At 44.6% G+C, this 23,846-nt stretch overlaps 8 non-coding genes across 8 annotated transcripts; all 8 read left to right on the top strand.

Moving 5' to 3' along the window:
* Positions 1–2,376: 2,376 nt before the first annotated feature.
* On the top strand, positions 2,377–2,448 carry TRNAQ-CUG (transfer RNA glutamine (anticodon CUG)). The gene has a single exon. It is a non-coding gene; the product is annotated as a tRNA-Gln (tRNA).
* An 899-nt stretch (positions 2,449–3,347) lies between these two features.
* On the top strand, positions 3,348–3,429 carry TRNAS-AGA (transfer RNA serine (anticodon AGA)). The gene has a single exon. It is a non-coding gene; the product is annotated as a tRNA-Ser (tRNA).
* A 1,687-nt stretch (positions 3,430–5,116) lies between these two features.
* Positions 5,117–5,198, top strand: TRNAS-AGA (transfer RNA serine (anticodon AGA)). Its single transcript has one exon. It is a non-coding gene; the product is annotated as a tRNA-Ser (tRNA).
* A 12,977-nt stretch (positions 5,199–18,175) lies between these two features.
* On the top strand, positions 18,176–18,257 carry TRNAS-AGA (transfer RNA serine (anticodon AGA)). The gene has a single exon. It is a non-coding gene; the product is annotated as a tRNA-Ser (tRNA).
* Positions 18,258–18,985: 728 nt separating this feature from the next.
* On the top strand, positions 18,986–19,057 carry TRNAQ-CUG (transfer RNA glutamine (anticodon CUG)). The gene has a single exon. It is a non-coding gene; the product is annotated as a tRNA-Gln (tRNA).
* Positions 19,058–21,509: 2,452 nt separating this feature from the next.
* On the top strand, positions 21,510–21,591 carry TRNAS-AGA (transfer RNA serine (anticodon AGA)). Its single transcript has one exon. It is a non-coding gene; the product is annotated as a tRNA-Ser (tRNA).
* Positions 21,592–22,319: 728 nt separating this feature from the next.
* On the top strand, positions 22,320–22,391 carry TRNAQ-CUG (transfer RNA glutamine (anticodon CUG)). The gene has a single exon. It is a non-coding gene; the product is annotated as a tRNA-Gln (tRNA).
* Positions 22,392–23,294: 903 nt separating this feature from the next.
* Positions 23,295–23,376, top strand: TRNAS-AGA (transfer RNA serine (anticodon AGA)). The gene has a single exon. It is a non-coding gene; the product is annotated as a tRNA-Ser (tRNA).
* The last annotated feature ends 470 nt before the right edge of the window (positions 23,377–23,846 follow it).

The raw sequence follows: 23,846 nt of genomic DNA, 5'->3' as shown, positions 1-23,846 counted from the left end.
CTGCGTCTGGTCCTGGATCCGACTCATAAAGATTCTGGGCATCAGTGCAGATCATTTCCTCGTCTGGATTCACAGAAGCGCTGGAGTCGACCTCTGATTCCCAGGCTATAGTATGAGTAAACAGCTCTGCAGACTCAACCATCTGTTCTACCTCACACTCAGACGGGCAGCTGGAGATTTGGGAGCTGTGAGGAAGCAAGTGCGATTTGGGTGACACCTTTGAGGACTGGAGTATTTGTGATGTTGAAGTTGATGTGGAGGAGAGCCCACTTAAAGGAGCACTTGATATCCGTTGAAGCACCTGCTGTTTTTGTGCCTCATCTGGAATTTGTAGCGATTGGCGTGGCCGTAAGAAAGGGATCTTATCACATTGTCCGCTAAAAGAAGTAGACATTTTAGTTTGGCTGGAAGATGGTCTTTCTTCTGCACCTACCCCACGGACACAACCTTTTTTCCCCTTCTCAACACGCCTATTCCCCTTTCCACCAGCAGCAGGCCTTTTTCCACTCATTTTGGTGGTTAACTAATTCACAACTCTGGAGTTGCTTGCACAAAAAAACAATGGATGGTAACCGAGCAGAGCTGAGTGGCCAAACTGTGGTATTAGGCCAAAACTATTGGCTGGGTTAGATGCAGAAAAAAATTATTTTTAATTTGCAACCTGATGGGGGTCAGTATAGATGGACTAATAGACCAAGTCCCACACACCGCTAGAAGCCCAAATATTTTTTCAGAGCTAGATGCAGAAAATTTTTTTATTCAATTTGCAACCTGATGGAGGTCAGTATAGATGGACTAATAGACCAAGTCCCACACACTGCTAGAAGCCCAAATATTTTTTCAGAGCTAGATGCAGAAAAAAATTATTTTTAATTTGCAACCTGATGGAGGTCAGTATAGATGGACTAATAGACCAAGTCCCACACACCGCTAGAAGCCCAAATATTTTTTCAGAGCTAGATGCAGAAAATTTTTTTATTCAATTTGCAACCTGATGGAGGTCAGTATAGATGGACTAATAGACCAAGTCCCACACACTGCTAGAAGCCCAAATATTTTTTCAGAGCTAGATGCAGAAAAAAATTATTTTTAATTTGCAACCTGATGGAGGTCAGTATAGATGGACTAATAGACCAAGTCCCACACACTGCTAGAAGCCCAAATATTTTTTCAGAGCTAGATGCAGAAAAAAAATATTTTTAATTTGCAACCTGATGTAGGTCAGTATAGATGGACTAATAGACCAAGTCCCACACACTGCTAGAAGCCCAAATATTTTTTCAGAGCTAGATGCAGAAAAAAATTATTTTTAATTTGCAACCTGATGGAGGTCAGTATAGATGGACTAATAGACCAAGTCCCACACACCGCTAGAAGCCCAAATATTTTTTCAGAGCTAGATGCAGAAAAAAATTATATTCAGTTTGCAACCTGATGGAGGTCAGTATAGATGGACTAATAGAATGATGCTATGCCCAAAATATTTTACTTCACTAGGTGCAGTAAAAAAATTGGTATTCTATACACAGGTGTTATATCTTGCAACACAGATAGGCTACTCCACTGACTAACACACTCTGCAATAGGCCAAAAAGGATTAGCTTTGCTAGATTCAGCCAAATGCTGTGAAAAAAACTTGCACAGCACTGGCACAGACCTGCCTGGCAAAAACTGATAGGAACTCATGTAACCTAGTCCTGAAAAGGACTCCAATTACAATTAGTCTTTACTCCCACAACCTATCTATTTAAGAGCACAGACCTCCCTGATAAAAGTCGTAGGAAATGCTGTAACCTAGTCCTTAAAAGGACTGCAATCACAACTATTCCCTACTCCCAAGCTATCTGTATATTTGTGCGAAAATTGGCTTGAAATTAACAAGGTATAGCACACACAGCAACAGCGGTGCCGTCTAACACGCAGCTGCAGCAGTGAGAAAATGGTGGCGACGGGGAAAATGGCTTGGTCTTATAGGGCAAGGACATGTGACATACACTGCCAATCACACATGCCCTTGCTTGTGTGAAAAAAAGCACTTCGCTCCGTGTGTGCGCTGCTGATAGGCTGACAGATTGCACCTCCCCACTGCAAATGCGGGAAAGAGAAAAAAAAATGGAGATCTTCATTGATACATCCCCTGCCCCTCCCCCCGCCCCGCTGTACACTCAAACTGCGTATTAACATTAATTTTCATCATTACTGAGAAAAAATCCAGTTATGATTTTGGTGCACGAACAGTTATCGAACATAACCTCGAACAGCCGAATTTTTCTCAAATTGTTCGTGTTCGCCGACCGGCTCGAACACCGCCCAAAACAGCTCGAATTTGAGATTGGCGAACAGTTCGAGTAGAACAACGCTCATCTCTAGTCATGAGGTTCTATGGTGTAATCGTTAGCACTTTGGACTCTGAATCCAGTGATCTGAGTTCAAATCTCAGTGGAACCTGAGAATTTCTTTGTGCATAGTGGTTTTATCTTTTCTGCTCACACTCAATTTGCCAATGCACATGGTTTAACATAAAAAGAGAAAGTTAAAATCCACATGGCAAAAAGATCTATCTATCAAGAAAGTTTAACTCAAAAGTTAAACTTGACTTCATGAAGCAAAACTCATATCATCTATGTCACACCAAGCAATCGTACTCTATGACTTGTGCCAATGTTCGCATGACACTTTTTCCAGGTGGTTGAAACTGACCAGGATTTCAAGCCAAAACGGTCTCAAGAAACGACAGCGATTCTTTTCCTGAATTCTTTTTAGTGTTTTCCAGCATTTTTGTAAACATAGTTTGGTGATGTTTTTCTAAGTATTGTTTTGGGCATCAAATGAGTTTGTTTAAGTTTCTTTTTTGCTCGCAAAATGCTGTGAACGTCACTCAGGAACCTTCCAGGGGTCTTTCTAACCTACTCATTGACTTGTATAGCAAGTATAAAGCAAGCAAAATATACCTGAAAATGATATGCTCACTTCTGTTAACCGCTTGGCGTTTTGGGAAACTTAATGAGGTTAAAAGACGCTCAATACCTGATCATATGAACAGCAAGTCTTTTTGCATGGAAATTAATCTGTTCAAGCTATTGAGCATTTTCAAAGCCTTTTTCAGGAGGTGTTTGGAACAAAGTCACTCTAAATCCGCCTTATGAATTTTAATAAACCTTGAACTGTAAAAGGTTCCAATTGATGATACCTTTAAATCAGATTTTTACATTTCAGTGAGGCCTGGAATTTTGTTTCCAATTGAAATCTTCCATTTTCTGAAATGTCTTCCAGAAGGATAATCACTGATAGTGATCATGGTGCTATAAGAAAAGGTGTGAAACTCATAAGAATGAAACAGTGTCTGAGTAGTTGTGGCTGAGTGGGTAAGGCGATAGACTAGAAATCCATTGGGGTCTTCCCGCGTAGGTTCAAATCCTGCCAACTACGTTTAACTTCATGCAACATTTTGACGAATTATCTGAGTAGATCAATTTCTACATTCCCAAGTCTATCCCCCACAGAAATGGTCTGTAATCTATGGATTGTATTTGTAGAACCAGCTTAACAGCATCTGTAGATCTTCTTTTGATTAGTCAGCCGGGTGAGATGTCACTTGTGTATCATACCACCAATCAAACAAAGCTCAGAGGGTGCCATCAGGTATGTGGTGCAAATCCTCCTTTTTTCCAGCGAACACAGACCACTGCCGTGGCTGATGGACTGGGATATGAACTTTGATTTGCACCAACTCTACTTGAATTATCTTTCCGATGGAATCTTTTAGCACACCATGAAAAATCTTTAGTGACTTCTGGATGAGCAGAAGTTTTGCAATTTCTTTTTTTCTCACCCTTTTTCCAGCTAATAGATCCAGCACGCTAATTATTAGCCAGATTTCATCAACATTTTAAAACTGTCCTTGTTGTGATATCATGGAACTTTAAGCACACTTGTGGAATAAAAAGGGAGGAGATATTAATTTACCAATGTGTGTTAGATATACATTTGCGGAACAGCTTTAGAACCAGTTTTCATTATAATGCATGAATTCCCAAGTTCCACTGAGATTAGAACTCAGATCACTGGATTAAGAGTGAATTTCTCACATTTCCACTATTTACACATGCTCTTTTACTGTTTTCAAAAGAAAATCCAGCCAGCTTCATTGGTCATGTGGTTCCATGGTGAAATGGTTAGCACTCTGGACTCTGAATCCAGCGATCTGAGTTCAAATATCAGTGGAACATGAAAAATTCTTTGTGCATAGCGGTTTTATCTTTTCTGCTCACACTCAATTTGCCAATGCACATGGTTTAACATAAAAAGAGAAAGTTAAAATCCACATGGCAAAGAAAGTTTAACTCAAAAGTTAAACTTGACTTCATGAAGCAAAACTCATATCATCTATGTCACACCAAGCAATCGTACTCTATGACTTGTGCCAATGTTCGCATGACACTTTTTCCAGGTGGTTGGAACTGACCATGATTTCAAGCCGAAATGGCCTCAAGAAACGACAGCGATTCTTTTCCTGAATCACCCTTTTTAGTGTTTTCCAGCATTTTTGTAAACATAGTTTGGTGATGTTTTTCTAAGTATTGTTTTGGGCATCAAATGAGTTTGTTTAAGTTTCTTTTTTGCTCGCAAAATGCTGTGAACGTCACTCAGGAACCTTCCAGGGGTCTTTCTAACCTACTCATTGACTTGTATAGCAAGTATAAAGCAAGCAAAATATACCTGAAAAATGATATGCTCACTTCTGTTAACCGCTTGGCGTTTTGGGAAACTTAATGAGGTTAAAAGATGCTCAATACCTGATCATATGAACAGCAAGTCTTTTTGCATGGAAATGAATCTGTTCAAACTATTGAGCATTTTCAAAGCCTTTTTCAGGAGGTGTTTGGAACAAAGTCACTCTAAATCCACCTTATGAATTTTAATAAACCTTGAACTGTAAAAGGTTCCAATTGATGATACCTTTAAATCAGATTTTTATATTTCAGTGAGGCCTGGAATTTTGTTTCCAATTGAAATCTTCCATTTTCTGAAATGTCTTCCAGAAGGATAATCACTGATATTGATCATGGTGCTCTAAGAAAAGGTGTGAAACTCATAAGTGTGAAACAGCATCTGAGTAGTTGTGGCCGAGTGGTTAAAGCGATGGACTAGAAATCCATTGGGGTCTCCTTGCGTAGGTTCAAATCCTTCTAACTACGTTTAACTCCATGTAACATTTTGACGAATTGTCTGAGTAGATCAATATACACATTCCCAAGTCTATCCCCCACAGAAATGGTCTGTAATCTTTGGATTGTATTTGTAGAACCAGCTTAACAGCATCTGTAGATTTTCTTTTGATTAGTCAGCCTGGTGCGATGTCACTTGTGCATCACACCACCAATCAAACAAAGCTCAGAGGGTGCCATCAGGTATGTGGTGCAAATCCTCCTTTTTTCCAGCGAACACAGATCACTGCCGTGACTGATGGACTGGGATATGAACTTTGATTTGCACCAACTCTACTTGAATTATCTTTCTGATGGAACCTTTTAGCACACCATGAAAAATCTTTAGTGACTTCTGGATGAGCAGAAGTTTTGCAATTTCTTTTTTTCTCACCCTTTTTCCAGCTAATAGATCCAGCACGCTAATTATTAGCCAGATTTCATCAACATTTTAAATCTGTCCTTGTTGTGATATCATGGAACTTTAAGCACACTTGTGGAATAAAAAGGGAGGAGATATTAATTTACCAATGTGTATTAGATATACATTTGCAGAAAAGCTTTAGAACCAGTTTTCATCATAATGCATGAATTTCCCAGGTTCCACTGAGATTAGAACTAGTGTTGAGCAAACATGCTCAACTCTGCTCGGTACTTGCCCAAGCATCACGCTACTCAGGATGTTCAGTGAGCACTGAGCATTTCCGGGTTTCTCTGGCGGGAGCTCGGGTCTCCGCCCTGCATGTTTGGCGCTCTTTACAGAGCCAATGAACATGCAGGGATTGCCAGCCAGTCACTGTAATGCCGCAGCCATGTTGTTTATGGGCATTACAGTGATTGGCTTGCCGCACAGCGTCACCTCGAGTATTTAAAACCGGGTGCCGCCATCTTGGACACAGTCGCTCCGGATCAGACAGTGTAGGGACAGCGCTGCTGATTTAGGGAGAGATATATCCTGCAAAATAGTTAGTGTAGGGTCTGTAAAGGCTGCCAGATCAAACAAGCAGTCCTTCTCAGGACTAATATCCATCCCAGGTATATCAGGCAGGCAGGCAGGCAGGCTGTATAGGAGACGCAGTGGTTATACCAGCAAACGCTTCATTACAGTCCTGTGTGCTGCTCCTGTTGGTGAAATTGCTGGACTTAGCTCCAGGTCCCGGGGGCCAGGAAAAATCCTTTTTTTTTATCTAAATCCTCTTTTTTTTCCTCCTACACAATGTACAAATACCCATCTTATTAACCTTTTGGTGTCCCCCCCCCCCCAAAAAAAAAAAAGTGTGCCTCTGATTTTTCAGACACAAATATATCTGTTGAAAATAGTCTGGTGTAGGCCCGAGAAATAGAAGTGTGGTTTTGCAGTTCTATGGGCCATTTGTATCTAAAAAAACAGTTTGAGTGTGTCGCTCACTGTTCAGCCGCAAATATATATTTATAAAAAAGTCTGGTATACACCAGTAAATTATTACTGTGGTTTTGATGTTCCACGGTAAAACATCTCTATTATCCTGTTTTTGGCATTTTTTCCTGTATAAAAATAATAATAGTGTCTCCCTGATTTTTCAGACACAAATATATCTGTTGAAAATAGTCTGGTGTAGCCCCGAGAAATACAAGTGTGGTTTTGCAGTTCCACGGTACAAACCTCTGTATTATCCACTTTTGGGCCATTTGTATCTAAAAAAAACAGTTTGAGTGTGTCGCTCACTGTTCAGCCGCAAATATCTCTATTTAAAAAAGCGTGGTATACCCAGTAAACAATAACTGTGGTTTTTCCATCCCATGGTAAAAAATCTCTATTATTCAGGTTTTGGTAGTTTTTTCCGTAAAGAAAAACAGTAGTGTCTCCTGACTGTTGTGACACAAAAATATATCTGTTGAAAATAGTCTTGTGTAGGCCCGACATCCCAGTGTGGTTTCGCAGTTCCACGGGTCAAATCGCTGTACTATCCAGTTTTGGGCCTTTGGTATCTAAAAAAAAAGCAGTTTGAGTGTGTCGCTCACTGTTCAGCCGCAAATATCTCTATTTAAAAAAGTGTGGTATACCCCAGTAAACAATAACTGTGGTTTTCCTCTTCCACGGTTCTAATCTACTCTTTATTACCCTTTTTCCATTGATAGTGCAAGTGTAAGCTATTTTACTTCATTTACAATGGGCAAGGCACGTGGCAAGGGACGTGGAAGTGGACGTTCTGGTGATTGTTCGTGCAGAAGGTGGGGCCGTGGCCAAGGTGAAAATGTGCCACAACCAACAGCCACATCTTCTCGCTCCCACTTCTTGACCGAATTACTAGGGAAGCACAGAACAACACCAGTATTGAGAACTGATCAGTGTGAATAGGTTATTAATTGGATAACAGACAATACTTCCAGTTACCTGGGCACCACCACCTCCGGTCTGTCTTCCACACGGTCAACTCTTAGTAGCCGTGAGTCTCGACCGCATACTCCTCCTCACCCTGATGCTCCTTCCTCCCAGCATGCCGAGTGTCGTCAGACTGCAAGTGATCCCACACTTGGACACTCTGAAGAGCTGTTCACTGGTCCATTTCCATATTTGGGCCCCTCGCCTGATACGCTTGAAGTAGTGGAAGAGGAGATCCCATGTTGCGATGCCCAAATATTTGAACAGCCACGGCCACAGGAAGTCGACGTTGGCAATCTGTCACAAGAGGTGGACGATGACGAGACACAATTGCCAGGAAGTGAGGAGGAGGATCGTGGTGCGCAAGTGGAAGAGGAGGAGGTGGTGGATGATCTAGTAACTGACCCAACATGGAAGGAGGACATGCAGAGTGAGGCCAGCAGCACACAGGGGGAGGGAGGCAGAGTACCCCAACAGGCAGGAAGAAGCAGTGTGGTGGCCGCAGACAGAAGGCAGGCAACCGTTCCCCGTAACACCAACACGAGGGACGTTGCCAGTACAAGCGGTAGGTCTTCCAGAGTCTGGGATTTTTTTAAAGACTCTGCTGATAACCCCAAAACGGCCATATGTTTCACCTGCCATGCCAGCATCAGCAGGGGTGACAAAACTACCAGCCTGATCACCACCAGCATGATCAGGCACATGGCATCAAAGCACCCGACTTTGTGGGGCGAAACCCAGGGTCCACGACCAGTGTCAGTGGGTGTCACCACTGCTTCTTCCACTGTTGTGCGTGCAATAGAACCCCCTGTTGTGTGTGCAAGGCAATCCCCTGTCCATACTGCATGTAAAGATGCCCCCTCCTCTCAGTCTTCACTTGTTATGGCAGTTTCTCAAGAAACAGCATCAACGTCCGCGTCCACGTCCCACCGCAGCGTTCAATTGTCCATATCGCAGACCTTTGAACGAAAGCGGAAATTCGCAGCTAACGCCCCACAGGCCACAGTCCTAGATTCGCACATTTCACGACTGCTTGCATTGGAAATGCTGCCTTTTAGGCTGGTGGAGACGGAATCCTTCCGCAATCTTATGGCGGTGGCCGTCCCTCGGTACTCGGTCCCCAGCCGACACTATTTTGCCAGGTGTGCCATCCCCGCACTACACAAGCATGTGTCCCAAAGCATCTGCCATGCCCTCAACAACGCAGTTACTGGGAGAGTCCACCTGACAACGGACACGTGGACAAGTGCTTGTGGCCAGGGACGGTACATCTCTCTGACGGCACACTGGGTAAACATAGTGGAAGTCGGGACCCAGTCGGACCTTGGGACGGAACACATCCTCCCAACACCGAGGATTGCGGGCCCTATGTCAATCAGAGTTGCCCCCACAGTGTACAGCTCCTGCGCATCCTCCTTCTCCTCCTCCTCCTCATTTTCAGCCTCCATCTCAGATATCACCACGTCAGTTACAAGTTGGAAGCATTGCAGTACTGCCTTCGCCAAGCGGCAACAGGCTGTGCTGAAACTCATAAGCTTAGGTGATAAACCTCACACTGCTTGTGAGTTGTGGACAGCTGTGAAAGAGCAGGCAGATCTGTGGCTGAGACCGCTGAACCTACATCCCGGCATGGTCGTGTGTGACAATGGCTTTAACCTGGTAGCGGCTCTGAGGCGAGGTGAGATCACACACGTAGCATGCCTGGCTCATGTGCTTAACCTCGTGGTTCAGCGTTTTCTTAAATCGTACCCCGAGTTGCCAGATCTGCTCGTGAAAGTACGCCGCCTGTCAGCTCATTTTCGCAAGTCGGCTACAGCTTCCGCCGCCCTTGCTGTGTTGCAGCAGCGTTTGCAGCTTCCGGCACACCAACTGGTGTGTGATGTCCCCACACGTTGGAACTCTACCCTCCACATGTTGCAAAGGATTTGTGAGCAGAAGAGAGCAGTTGTGGAGTACCAGCTGCAACAAGGCCGTCGATATTCAGGTCAGACTCCACACATAGGACCTCAGGAGTGGACCTGGATGTCTGACATATGTACCATCCTGACAAACTTTGAGGAGGCCACCAAGATGGTGAGTGGCGATGACGCCATCATTAGTGTCAGCATCCCACTTGTCTGTCTTTTGCAATGCTCTCTGCAGAGAATTAAAGAGGAGGCATTGCAGCCAGAGTATGATGAGATGGATCAAGAAGCCATAGCGGGCGATTACACACAGCCCAGCCTCATCTCATCCCAACGTGCATTGGGGGACAATGAGGGAGAGGAGGAGGAGGAGGAAGAACAGGAGCTGCTATCATGCGTTGTAGACGGTAGTACCTGTACAAGTGTCATACCGTCGGTTCAGCGTGGGTGGCCTGAGGACAGGGGGGAGGAGGAAGAGGAGGAGGAATAGGAGAGCATGGTCAGTCGTCATCTTGGTGAGGACACGGAAATCTTGCCCATTACCAGTCTGGCACGCATGGCTGACTTTATGTTACGCTGCCTTAACCGTGACCCTCGCGTTGTCAAAATGTTGGGTGACAGTCATTACTGGTTGGTGACACTTGTAGACCCCCGCTACAAGGAGAACTTTCACTCTCTTATTCCTGAGGTGGAGAGGTCTGCAAAAATGGGGCAATACCAGAAGGCCCTTGCTGCAGAACTCTTAAAAAAATTCCTATCTGAACACGCTAGTGGCAGAGGTCACAGTTCGTTGCCCAACCAAGGCGTACAGGCGAGAGAGATGCAACTCCAATCCAGCAGAGGCAGGGGAACACTGTCAACGTTCTGGGACAGTTTTCTGACACCACCCCAGCTTACAGGCCCTGAGGCGCGGGGTACTCTCACAAGGAGTGGAAAGTTTCAAAAGATGGTGAGGGAGTACCTTGCCGATCGTACCAGCGTCCTCCGTGATTCCTCTGTGCCTTTTAATTATTGGGTATCCAAGCTGGACACTTGGAATGAACTCGCTCTGTACGCCTTGGAGGTCCTGGCCTGCCCTGCCGCTAGCGTGTTATCGGAGCGTGTTTTTAGTGCCGCTGGGGGAATTATAATTGATAAGCGCACTCGCCTGTCAACTGACAATGCTGACAAGCTGACCCTTATCAAAATGAACAAGGGCTGGATTGGGCCAGACTTCTCATCACCACCAAATGACAGCAGAGTAACATAAAGTCAAATCCACTGTGTTATTTCGGGAGGTGTATTCACATGCACCGCTTCACTCCCACACATGGGTATACGCTTCCTCGTTTCGGCTGTTTAATCTTCTTCTCCTTATCCTCAGCCTCCACCACCACTATACCACCAGGGTGCCAGCATTGCAAGTTCCTCCGTCCTAATTTTTGGCAGCTTTTGCTGGGAAAGCATAAGCAAATACCATGGGACACCCACTCCCCAATAATGGGACTTTTGTTTGTAATATGCTGTACTGCATGGCTATTGTAAGGGGCATTGCAAGTTGCTCCTTCCTAATTTTTGGCAGCTTTTGCTTGCAAGGCATAAGCAAATAATATGGGACACCCACTCCCCAATAATGGGACTTATGTTTGTAATATGCTGTACTGCATGGCTCTTGTAAGGGGGATTGCAACTTGCTCCGTCCTAATTTTTGGCAGCTTTTGCTTGCAAGGCATAAGCAAATACTATGGGACACCCACTCCCCAATAATGGGACTTATGTTTGTAATATGCTGTACTGCATGTGACGCGCCCCCTGGGCCGTGTTTACACGTGTGTGGGATACCCGGTGCCGGGTCTCTGGGGTCTGTAGTCTCCGTGGCGTTGACCCGGTCCCGTGGCTCAGGCTGGTCAAACCAGTGGCAGTCTTTCTTAGGTTTTGAGGTTCATTGTCCGACTGCGCCACCCGTGGATTGCGGTCAGGGAGTACCACCGCTGCGAGGCAGACCGCTGAGGCTGGTGTTGTGAGCGCATAAATAGAATGGGATAACTCCCCTCGGGAGGAGTATAGCCTCAGGGCAGTGAGTGTGGATGATGGGGGTGATGGTGCACGAGCGCAGCAGGAACGACTCAGAGTCTTTGCAGTGCAGTGCAGGGTCTTTACTGATGAATAGAAGGTAGACCCTCCCGGGAGTACTGGCTAGCATAAGAGGCCTGGTCAGTCTGTGAGCAAGCAGGAGTTCCCCTGGCCAGGTGGAGTTGTAGGCCTCCCCGTCTGTCTGCACTCTTCCTGGCTACCTTGCTGTAAGCGGGTAGAAGTAGCCCACGTCCCTGAGTGTACCGTGTAGTGCTCACCCGTATGGCTGGTGACTTGGGGCCTTCTGTTAGCCTCCACTCCACGACAGCGGTGCTGATCCCTTGCTTGTGACTGAGCCTGCGGGCTTCTATGGCCAGAGGACCTGAAATCCCCTGCCGGCTGGTTTCTGCTGCTGGATATATAAGTCCTCACAGCTTCGGACTCCTGTGTCCGGTTCCTATTGTCTTCTGCCAGGGCGAGCTCTGCTCAGCTTCCAGCCCCTGGTCTTTAGCTCCTAGCTCCTACAGAGCTCCTTGCTGTTACTTTCCCTTGCTCTCACTCTGACTCTGACTGTTCTCTGACTCACTCAACCCCGCCCCACATCCAGTTTATAAGGGCAGAATTCTCCCCTCCCAGGACTGGGGCAGGAGGATGTTGCATGTTTAAGGGATCCTGACCAGGAAACCTCCCACTTGCTCTCCGACGTAATATCTCTATTACTGTGGTGACCAGACCCCTGGGGTGCCCCACATGGCTCTTGTAAGGGGCATTGCAGTTCTTCATAATTTTTGGAAAGCCTTCCATTCACTGCTTAGGCCAACAGTGCACGGGAGACCCAGTTGCTATAAATCGAAAAAAAGGTTTAGTTAACGCCCTCTGACCTCCATGTCATTTCCAAGGGGCATTGGAGTGGCTCGAAATTTTTGGTAGGCATTGCAGTCACTGTATGCCCTATAACTGTGTAGCCGAACAGCTCCTTTTGTTACAGAAATATATCCTACAAGACATATCTGGTTGACTGGCCTGATATTGATGTGAATGGTCCCTGTTCCTCCTGCTCTTTCTCCTTTGCCACCACCTCATCCATCATTTATCACCTGAAGCTTTGTTTTAACGGGAGTCATAGAACTGGGATAGTAGCAGGAAAATATCCAGCAATCCTCGGAGGAGGTAGGATATGCGCCAAAACGCGGACCACCTCAGGTCTAGCTGCTACTACATACATGCGCTTGCATTCCTAGAAAACAAAGCAGATGCTAACTTCTATCATCATCATCATGCTCCTCACCTAGGCACTCTCAACTCCCCTGATGGAGAAGCCAGGGCCCACCGGAGGAGTCTGGTTCTCTGGTGGGCTCGTCCAATGCTGCCCTAAAGCAGGCCAGGCTAAGAAAAGTGTGGGGGAAGGTGACAAGAGAAATCAGGCGGCTGGGTCCGAGTATGGACACCTGGCCGCCACCTGGCGGCTGGGAACCGAGCGTGGACACCCGGCCGCCGGGCGGCTGGGGACAGAGTATGGATACCTCGCTGCCGAAGCGGCCATGAGGTAGTGGCCAGCTTCGGCCTCCTCCAAACTAAAAGGCCCCATTTCAAGTGAAAGCTAGCAGTATGGTATTGCAGCCTGCGGGTGGGTGGGTGGTTGGCTGCATATTTTCGCTTGCATTGCAAGGAATGGGGGAGGTACAATTGATCACTGCCCTGGGAAAAGGACTGGCACGGTGATAGTTGCAAGTCTGCATCTTCTGATGCGGCAAGGATCACTTCTGATGGGCACACTTTTAGACAGTGACCTGGGGGTCAGAGATGCTTCCAGGGGTCTTCCCATACTGATCCCTTGTCTTTTCAGCACTGTATTCATGTGTCACACAGCACATGGCCAGATAAGGTTGTAAAATGTTAAAATGACATTTCCCGGTGAACGCATTTGTCACGGTTGAAAGCAATACAAAAGTGCAAAAACGCATGAAAAATGCTACTTGTGAACATAGCCCAAGGTGTGGAGGAGTATTTTTGTTTTTGGTTTTTTATTTTACCTTATACACAAGTTTTTACCCTGGAAAGGAAATTCCTTAACATATTTCACAGGAAAACCGTTTCAGTTTCGTTTTTGAACGTTTTATTGTGAGCCCGCAAAAGTGGCTTAATACCTCTGACCACGTTGTTGACAGCAGTGACCTGGGGATCAGAAATGCTTCCAGGGGCGATCCCCATGCTGCCCCCATGTCTTTTGAGCACTGTCACTATCGTTTTGGGCACTTTTTAGGCTTTCTACAGACTGCCGGGGGTGCTGCCGCAAAAATGCTCGGGTCTCTCATAGACTAACATTGGGCTCGTTGCTCGGGTCGAGCACCCGAGTATCACGGTAAGCTCGGCCCGAGCTTCGAGCACCCGAGCATTTTAGTGATCACTCAACACTATCAGTCGTCATCTTGGTGAGGACACTGTAGTCTTGCCCGTTACCAGTCTGGCACCCATGGCTGACTTTATGTTACGCTGCCTTAACCGTGACCCTCGCATTGTCAAAATGTTGGGTGACAGTCATTACTGGTTGATGACACTTTTAGACCCCCTCTACAAGGAGAACTTTCACTGTCTTATTCCTGAGTTGGAGAGGTCTACAAAAATGGGGCAGTACCAGAAGGCCCTTGCTGCAGAACTATTAAAAAAATTCCCATCTGAACACGGTAGCGGCAGAGGTCACAGTTCGCTGCCCAACTAAGGCATACAGGCGAGAGAGACGCAACTCCAATCCAGCAGAGGCAGGGGAACACTGTCAATGTTCTAGTACAGTTTTCTGAGACCTGCCCAGCTTACAGGCCCTGAGGCGCAGGGTACTCTCACAAGGAGTGGAAAGTTTCAAAAGATGGTGAGGGAGTACCAGGGTCCTCCGTGATTCCTCTGTGCCTTTTAATTATTGGGTATCCAAGCTGGACACTTGGAATGACCTCACTCTGTATGCCTTGGAGGTCCTGGCCTGCCCTGCCGCTAGCGTGTTATCGGAGCGTGTTTTTAGTGCCGCTGGGGGAATTATAACTGATAAGCGCACTCACCTGTCAACTGACAATGCTGACAAGCTGACCCTTATCAAAATGAACAAGGGCTGGATTGGGCCAGACTTCTCATCACCACCAAATGACAGCAGAGTAACATAAAGTCAAATCCACTGTGTTAATTCGAGAGGTGTATTCCCATGCATCGCTTCACACCCACACATGGGTATACGCTTCCTCATTTCGGCTGTTTTTTGCTCTTCTCCTTATCCTCAGCCTCCACGACCACTATACCACCAGGGTGACCGTGGTCCATGTTGCCAGCATTGCAAGTTCCTCTGTCCTAATTTTTGGCAGCTTGTGCTTGGAAGGCATAGGCAAAGACTATGGGAGACCCACTCCCCAATAATGGGAATAATGTTTTTAATATGCTGTACTGCATGGCTCTTGTAAGGGACATTGCAAGTTCCCCCTTCCTAATTTTTGGCAGCTTTTGCTTGGAAGGCATAGGCAAAGACTATGGGAGACCCACTCCCCAATAATGGGAATAATGTTTTTAATATGCTGCATTGCATGGCTCTTGTAAGGGGCATTAAAATCGTCTTGTTAAGCTACTGTGACCTCCACGTCTCTTCCAAGGGTCGTTAATATTGTCTTCTAATTCCACTGCGACCTCCACCACTCTTCCAAGGGGCATTAAAAGCATCTTGTTAAGCTACTGTGACCTCCACGTCTCTTCCACAGGGAGTTGATATTGTCTTTTTATTCCACTGTAATCTCCACCACTCTTCCAAGGGGCATTGATATTGTCTTTTTATTCCACTGCGACCTCCACCACTCTTCCAAGGGGCATTAAAACCATCTTGTTAAGCTACTGCGACCTCCACATCTCTTCCAAGGGGCATTAAAACTGTCTTGTTAAACCACTCTGAACTCCACGTCTCTTCTAAGGGGCATTAAAACCATCTTGTTAAACCACTCTGAACTCCACAGCTCTTCCAAGGGGCATTGACATGTTGTTTTTAATTACCTCTAACCTCCACGACTCTTGCAACGGGCATTGCATTTCCTCCTAATTTTTGTCAGCTTTTGCTTTTCAATGCATAGGCAAAAACTAAGGGAGACCCACTCCCCAATAATGGATAGAAGGTTTTTAATACACTGTAATCCACATCTGTTTCAAGGGGCATTGCAGTGCCTAATAATTTTTGGAAAGCCTTCCATTCCCTGCTTAGGCCAACAGTGTACAGGAGACCCAGTTGCTATAAATGGAAAAACCGGTTTAGTTAAGGCCATCTGACCTCCATGTCACTTCCAAGGGGCATTGGAGTGCCTCGAAATTTTTGGTAGGCATTGCATTCACTGTATGCCTTATAACTGTGTAGCTGAACCGCTCCTTTTGGTACAGAAACATATCCTACAAGACATGTGTGGTTGGCTGGCCTGATATTGATGTGAATGGTCCCTGTTCCTCCTGCTCTTTCTCCTTTGCCACCACCTCATCCATCATTCATCACCTGAAGCTTTGTTTTAACGGGAGTCATAGAACTGGGATAGTAGCAGGAAAACATCCAGCAATCCTCGAAGGAGGTAGAATATGCGCCAAAATGCTGACCACCTCAGGCCTAGCTGCTACTACATACATGCGCTTGCATTCCAAGGAACAGAAAGCTAAGGAGGTGGATGGCCTCATGATCATGAATAATTTACTCATTGTGTAGGAGGCCGACCACTGCTGCTGTCTACCTTCTGAACTTTGTGTTGAAGCCTGATTGACCCAGGACCCACAATCCTCTATGTCTGGAGGACGTGTTGCATCCCAGTGTCCAACTGTGTCCCGGCTTCCACAATATTAACCCAGTGTGAAGGCGTCAGTGAGATGGACCATTCCTGGCCACATTCACTTGTCCACGTGTTTGTGGTTAGGCTGTCCTTCCCACTAAATGCACTGGGGAGGGCACAGGTAATGTTTTGGTATGCGCGCTTGTGTATAAGGTGCACCGGGACAAATAGGGGCGGCTGGGGACCGTTTATGGACACCTGGCCACCCCCACGCGGCTGGGGACTGTGTGTGGGCACCCGGCCGCGGGGCGGCTGGGGACTGAGTATGGACACCCGGCCGCCCCCTGGCGGCTGGGGACCAAGCGTGGACACCCGGCCGCCGGGCGGCTGGGGACTGAGTATGAATACCAGGCTACCGACGCAGCCATGACGTGGTGGCCAGGTTCCACCTCCACATGCCTAAAAGGCCAAATTTCAAGTGCAAGCAAGCTAGCAGTATGGTATTGCAGCCTGGGGGTGAGTGGGTGGCAGGCTGCATACTTGCGCTTGTATTGAAAGTTATGGGGGAGGTACAATTGAACACTGCCCTGGGACAAGGACTTGCACAGGGATAGTTGCAAGTCTGCATCTTCTGATGTGGCAAGGATCACTTCGGATGGGCACACTTTTAGGCAGTGACCTGGGTGTCAGAGATGCTTCCAGGGGTCTTCCCCATGCTGGTCCCATGTCTTTTTAGCACTGTATGCATGTGTCACACAGCACATGGCCAGATAAGGTTGTAAAATGTTAAAATGACATTTCCCGGTGAATCCATTTGTCACGGTTGAAAGCAATACAAACGTGCAAAAACGCATAAAAAATGCTACTTGTGAACATAGCCCAAGGTGTGGAGGAGTATTTTTGTTTTTGGTTATTTATTTTACCTTATACACAAGTCTTTACCCTGGAAAGGATGTTCCTTAACCCCTTTCCGACCTGGTCAGTAATAGTACGCACCAGGTTGGGAAGGCCGGTTCAGTGGGGGCTCCGGCGGTGAGCCCGCACTGAAGCGAGCACATGTCAGCTGATTATTCGAATCGCAATCCACCCGCGGCTGTTAACATGTTAAATCTCTGACAGTGGCATTTAACTCGCGCTTCCGGGAGTCCTAAGCCCCGCCCATCAGTGACCCCATCACGTGATCGCGGGTCACCAATGGGTGGGCATGACAACTCAGGGTCTGCAGCAGATGCCTGTGGTTGTCATGTCTCAATTGCTATTAGCGCCACCTAGTGGTCAGCACTCATAGCAAGTGAGCATTTCTCCTGCATACAAGCGATCTGCTCATCGCTTGTATGCAGTAGAAGCAATCAGACAACTGCTGCTTCTAGTCTCCTCCTTTTTGCTCGCAAAATGCTGTGAACGTCACTCAGGAACCTTCCAGGGGTCTTTCTAACCTACTCATTGACTTGTATAGCAAGTATAAAGCAAGCAAAATATACATGAAAAATGATATGCTAACTTCTGTTAACCGCTTGGCGTTTTGGGAAACTTAATGAGGTTAAAAGACGCTCAATACCTGATCATATGAACAGCAAGTCTTTTTGCATGGAAATGAATCTGTTCAAACTATTGAGCATTTTCAAAGCCTTTTTCAGGAGGTGTTTGGAACAAAGTCACTCTAAATCCGCCTTATGAATTTTAATAATCCTTGAACTGTAAAAGGTTCCAATTGATGATACCTTTAAATCAGATTTTTACATTTCAGTGAGGCCTGGAATTTTGTTTCCAATTGAAATCTTCCATATTCTGAAATGTCTTCCAGAAGGATAATCACTGATATTGATCATGGTGCTATAAGAAAAGGTGTGAAACTCATAAGAATGAAACATTGTCTGAGTAGTTGTGGCCGAGTGGTTAAGGCAATGGACTAGAAATCCATTGGGGTCTTCCCACGTAGGTTCAAATCCTGCCAACTACGTTTAACTTCATGTAACATTTTGACGAATTATCTGAGTAGATCAATTTCCACATTCCCAAGTCTATCCCCCACAGAAATGGTCTGTAATCTATGGATTGTATTTGTAGAACCAGCTTAACAGCATCTGTAGATCTTCTTTTGATTAGTCAGCCGGGTGAGATGTCACTTGTGCATCACACCACCAATCAAACAAAGCTCAGAGGGTGCCATCAGGTATGTGGTGCAAATCCTCCTTTTTTCCAGCGAACACAGACCACTGCCGTGGCTGATGGACTGGGATATGAACTTTGATTTGCACCAACTCTACTTGAATTATCTTTCCGATGGAACCTTTTAGCACACCATGAAAAATCTTTAGTGACTTCTGGATGAGCAGAAGTTTTGCAATTTCTTTTTTTCTCACCCTTTTTCCAGCTAATAGATCAAGCACGTTAATTATTAGCCAGATTTCATCAACATTTTAAAACTGTCCTTGTTGTGATATCATGGAACTTTAAGCACACTTGTGGAATAAAAAGGGAGGAGATATTAATTTACCAATGTGTGTTAGATATACATTTGTGGGACAGCTTTAGAACCAGTTTTCATCATAATGCATGAATTCCCAGGTTCCACTGAGATTAGAACTCAGATCACTGGATTAAGAGTGAATTTCTCACATTTCCACTATTTACACATGCTCTTTTACTGTTTTCAAAAGAAAATCCAGCCAGCTTCATTGGTCATGTGGTTCCATGGTGAAATGGTTAGCACTCTGGACTCTGAATCCAGTGATCTGAGTTCAAATCTCAGTGGAACCTGAGAAATTCTTTGTGCATAGCGGTTTTATCTTTTCTGCTCACACTCAATTTGCCAATGCACATGGTTTAACATAAGAAGAGAAAGTTAAAATCCACATGGCAAAAAGATCTATCTATCAAGAAAGTTTAACTCAAAAGTTAAACTTGACTTCATGAAGCAAAACTCATATCATCTACAGTCATGGCCAAAAGTTTTGAGAATGACACCAAAATGATATTTTCACATGATCTGCTGGCCTCTGATTTTTATTAGTGTTTGTCTGATGTTTATATCACATACAGAAATATAATTGCAATCATATTATGAGTACCAATAGGTTATATTGACAGTTAGAATGAGTTAATGCAGCAAGTCAACATTTGCAGTGTTGCCCCTTCTTCTTCAAAACCTGTGTAATTCTCCCTGGCATGCTCTCAATCAACTTTTGGACCAAATCCTGACTGATAGCAGTCCATTCTTGCATAATCAATGCTCGCATTTTGCCAGAATTTGTTGGTTTTTGTTTGTCCACCCGTCTCTTGATGATTGACCACAAGTTCTCAATGGGATTAAGATCTGGGGAGTTTCCAGGCCATGGACCCAAAATCTCTATGTTTTGTTCCATGAGCCATTTTGTTATCACCTTTGCTTTATGGCAAGGTGCTCCATCATGCTGGAAAAGGCATTTTTGGGCGCCAAACTGCTCTTGGACGGTTGGGAGAAGTTGCTCTTGGAGGACATTCTGGTACCATTCTTTATTCATGGCTGTGTTTTTAGGCAAGGCTGTGAGTGAGCCAATTCCCTTGGCTGAGAAGCAACCCCACACATGTATGGTTTCAGGATGCTTTACAGTTGGCATGAGACAAGACTGGTGGTAGCGCTCACCTCTTCTTCTCCGAATAAGCTGTTTTCCAGATGTCCCAAACAATCGAAAAGGGGATTCATCAGAGAAAATGACTTTGCCCCAGTCCTCAGCAGTCCACTCCCTGTACCTTTTGCAGAATATCAGTCGGTCCCTGATGTTTTTTCTGGAGAGAAGTGGCTTCTTTGCTGCCCTCCTTGAAACCAGCCCTTGCTCAAAGAGTCTCCGCCTCACAGTGTGTGCAGAAGCACTCACACCAGCCTGCTGCCATTCCTGAGCAAGCTCGGCACTGCTGGTAGTCCGATCCCGCAGCTGAAACAGTTTTAAGATACGGTCCTGGCGCTTGCTGGTCTTTCTTGGGCGCCTGGAGCCTTTTTGACAACAATGGAAGCTCTCTCCTTGAAGTTCTTGATGATGCGATAGATTGTTGACTGAGGTGCAATCTTTGTAGCTGCGATACTCTTCCCTGTTAGGCCATTTTTGTGCAGTGCAATGATGGCTGCACGTGTTTCTTTAGAGATAACCATGGTTAACTGAAGAGAAACAATGATACCAAGAACCAGCCTCCTTTTAAAGTGTCCAGTGATGTCATTCTTACTTAATCATGACTGATTGATCGCCAGCCCTGTCCTCATCAACACCCACACCTGTGTTAATGGATCAATCACTAAAACGATGTTAGCTGCTCCTTTTGAAATGTGTTTTGGGGGCTAAAGTTCATTTTCTGGGCAAATATTGACTTTGCAAGTACAGTAATTACTGTTAAGCTGATCACTCTTTGACATTCAGGAGTATATGCAAATTGCCATTACACAAAATGAAGCAGGAAACTTTGGAAAAATTACTATTTGTCTCATTCTCAATACTATTGCCCATGACTGTATGTCACACCAAGCAATCGTACTCTATGACTTGTGCCAATGTTCGCATGACACGTTTTCCAGGTGGTTGAAACTGACCAGGATTTCAAGCCGAAACGGCCTCAAGAAACGACAGCGATTCTTTTCCTGAATCACCCTTTTCAGTGTTTTCCAGCATTTTTGTAAACATAGTTTGGTGATGTTTTTCTAAGTATTGTTTTGGGCATCAAATGAGTTTGTTTAAGTTTCTTTTTTGCTCGCAAAATGCTGTGAACGTCACTCAGGAACCTTCCAGGGGTCTTTCTAACCTACTCATTGACTTGTATAGCAAGTATAAAGCAAGCAAAATATACCTGAAAAATGATATGCTCACTTCTGTTAACCGCTTGGCGTTTTGGGAAACTTAATGAGGTTAAAAGACGCTCAATACCTGATCATATGAACAGCAAGTCTTTTTGCATGGAAATGAATCTGTTCAAACTATTGAGCATTTTCAAAGCCTTTTTCAGGAGGTGTTTGGAACAAAGTCACTCTAAATCCGCCTTATGAATTTTAATAAACCTTGAACTGTAAAAGGTTCCAATTGATGATACCTTTAAATCAGATTTTTACATTTCAGTGAGGCCTGGAATTTTGTTTCCAATTGAAATCTTCCATTTTCTCAAATGTCTTCCAGAAGGATAATCATTGATATTGATCATGGTGCTATAAGAAAAGGTGTGAAACTCATAAGAATGAAACAGTGTCTGAGTAGTTGTGGCCGAGTGGTTAAGGCGATGGACAAGAAATCCATTGGGGTCTTCCCGCGTAGGTTCAAATCCTGCCAACTACGTTTAACTTCATGTAACATTTTGACGAATTATCTGAGCACATCAATTTCCACATTCCCAAGTCTATCCCCCACAGAAATGGTCTGTAATCTATGGATTGTATTTGTAGAACCAGCTTAACAGCATCTGTAGATCTTCTTTTGATTAGTCAGCCGGGTGAGATGTCACTTGTGCATCACACCACCAATCAAACAAAGCTCAGAGGGTGCCATCAGGTATGTGGTGCAAATCCTCCTTTTTTCCAGCGAACACAGACCACTGCCGTGGCTGATGGACTGGGATATGAACTTTGATTTGCACCAACTCTACTTGAATTATCTTTCCGATGGAACCTTTTAGCACACAATGAAAAATCTTTAGTGACTTCTGGATGAGCAGAAGTTTTGCAATTTCTTTTTTTCTCACCCTTTTTCCAGCTGATAGATCCAGCACGCTAATTATTAGCCAGATTTCATCAACATTTTAAAACTGTCTTTGTTGTGATATCATGGAACTTTAAGCACACTTGTGGAATAAAAAGGGAGGAGATATTAATTTACCAATGTGTGTTAGATATACATTTGCGGAACAGCTTTAGAACCAGTTTTCATCATAATGCATGAATTCCCAGGTTCCACTGAGATTAGAACTCAGATCACTGGATTAAGAGTGAATTTCTCACATTTCCACTATTTACACATGCTCTTTTACTGTTTTCAAAAGAAAATCCAGCAAGCTTCATTGGTCATGTGGTTCCATGTTGTAATGGTTAGCACTCTGGACTCTGAATCCAGCAATCTGAGTTCAAATCTCAGTGGAACCTGAGAAATTCTTTGTGCATAGCGATTTTATCTTTTCTGCTCACACTCAATTTGCCAATGCACATGGTTTAACATAAAAAGAGAAAATTAAAATCCACATGGCAAAAAGATCTATCAATCAAGAAAGTTTAACTCAAAAGTTAAACTTGACTTCATGAAGCAAAACTCATATCATCTATGTCACATCAAGCAATGATACTCTATGACTTGTGCCAATGTTCGCATGACACTTTTTCCAAGTGGTTGAAACTGACCAGGATTTCAAGCCGAAACGGCCTCAAGAAACGACAGCGATTCTTTTCCTGAATCACCCTTTTTAGTGTTTTCCAGCATTTTTGTAAACATAGTTTGGTGATGTTTTTCTAAGGATTGTTTTGGGCATCAAATGAGTTTGTTTAAGTTTCTTTTTTCCTCGCAAAATGCTGTGAACGTCACTCAGGAAAGTTCCAGGGGTCTTTCTAACCTACTCATTGACTTGTATAGCAAGTATAAAGCAAGCAAAATATACCTGAAAAATGATATGCTCACTTCTGTTAACCGCTTGGCGTTTTGGGAAACTTAATGAGGTTAAAAGACGCTCAATACCTGATCATATGAACAGCAAGTCTTTTTGCATGGAAATGAATCTGTTCAAACTATTGAGCATTTTCAAAGCCTTTTTCAGGAGGTGTTTGGAAGAAAGTCACTCTAAATCCGCCTTATGAATTTTAATAAACCTTGAACTGTAAAAGGTTCCAATTGATGATACCTTTAAATCAGATTTTTACATTTCAGTGAGGCCTGGAATTTTGTTTCCAATTGAAATCTTCCATTTTCTGAAATGTCTTCCAGAAGGATAATCACTGATATTGATCATGGTTCTATAAGAAAAGGTGTGAAACTCATAAGAATGAAACAGTGTCTGAGTAGTTGTGGCCGAGTGGTTATGGCGATGGACTAGAAATCCGTTGGGGTCTTCCCGCGTAGGTTCAAATCCTGCCAGCTACGTTTAACTTTATGTAACATTTTGACGAAATATCTGAGTAGATCAATTTTAACATTCCCAAGTCTATCCCCCACAGAAATGGTCTGTAATCTATGGATTGTATTTGTAGAACCAGCTTAACAGCATCTGTAGATCTTCTTTTAATTAGTCAGCCGGGTGAGATGTCACTTGTGCATCACACCACCAATCAAACAAAGCTCAGAGGGTGCCATCAGGTATGTGGTGCAAATCCTCCTTTTTTCCAGCGAACACAGACCACTGCCGTGGCTGATGGACCGGGATATGAACTTTGATTAGCACCAACTCTAGTTGAATTATCTTTCCGATGGAACCTTTTAGCACACCATGAAAAATCTTTAGTGACTTCTGGATGAGCAGAAGTTTTGCAATTTCTTTTTTTCTCACCCTTTTTCCAGCTGATAGATCCAGCACGCTAATTATTAGCCAGATTTCATCAACATTTTAAAACTGT

The sequence above is a fragment of the Phyllobates terribilis genome, unplaced genomic scaffold (genome assembly GCF_046119375.1).
Source record: "Phyllobates terribilis strain yellow unplaced genomic scaffold, ASM4611937v1 Scaffold_13__5_contigs__length_258822181, whole genome shotgun sequence".
NCBI classification, from domain to species: domain Eukaryota; kingdom Metazoa; phylum Chordata; class Amphibia; order Anura; family Dendrobatidae; genus Phyllobates; species Phyllobates terribilis.
This window is presented reverse-complemented; position numbering and strand designations above follow the sequence as displayed.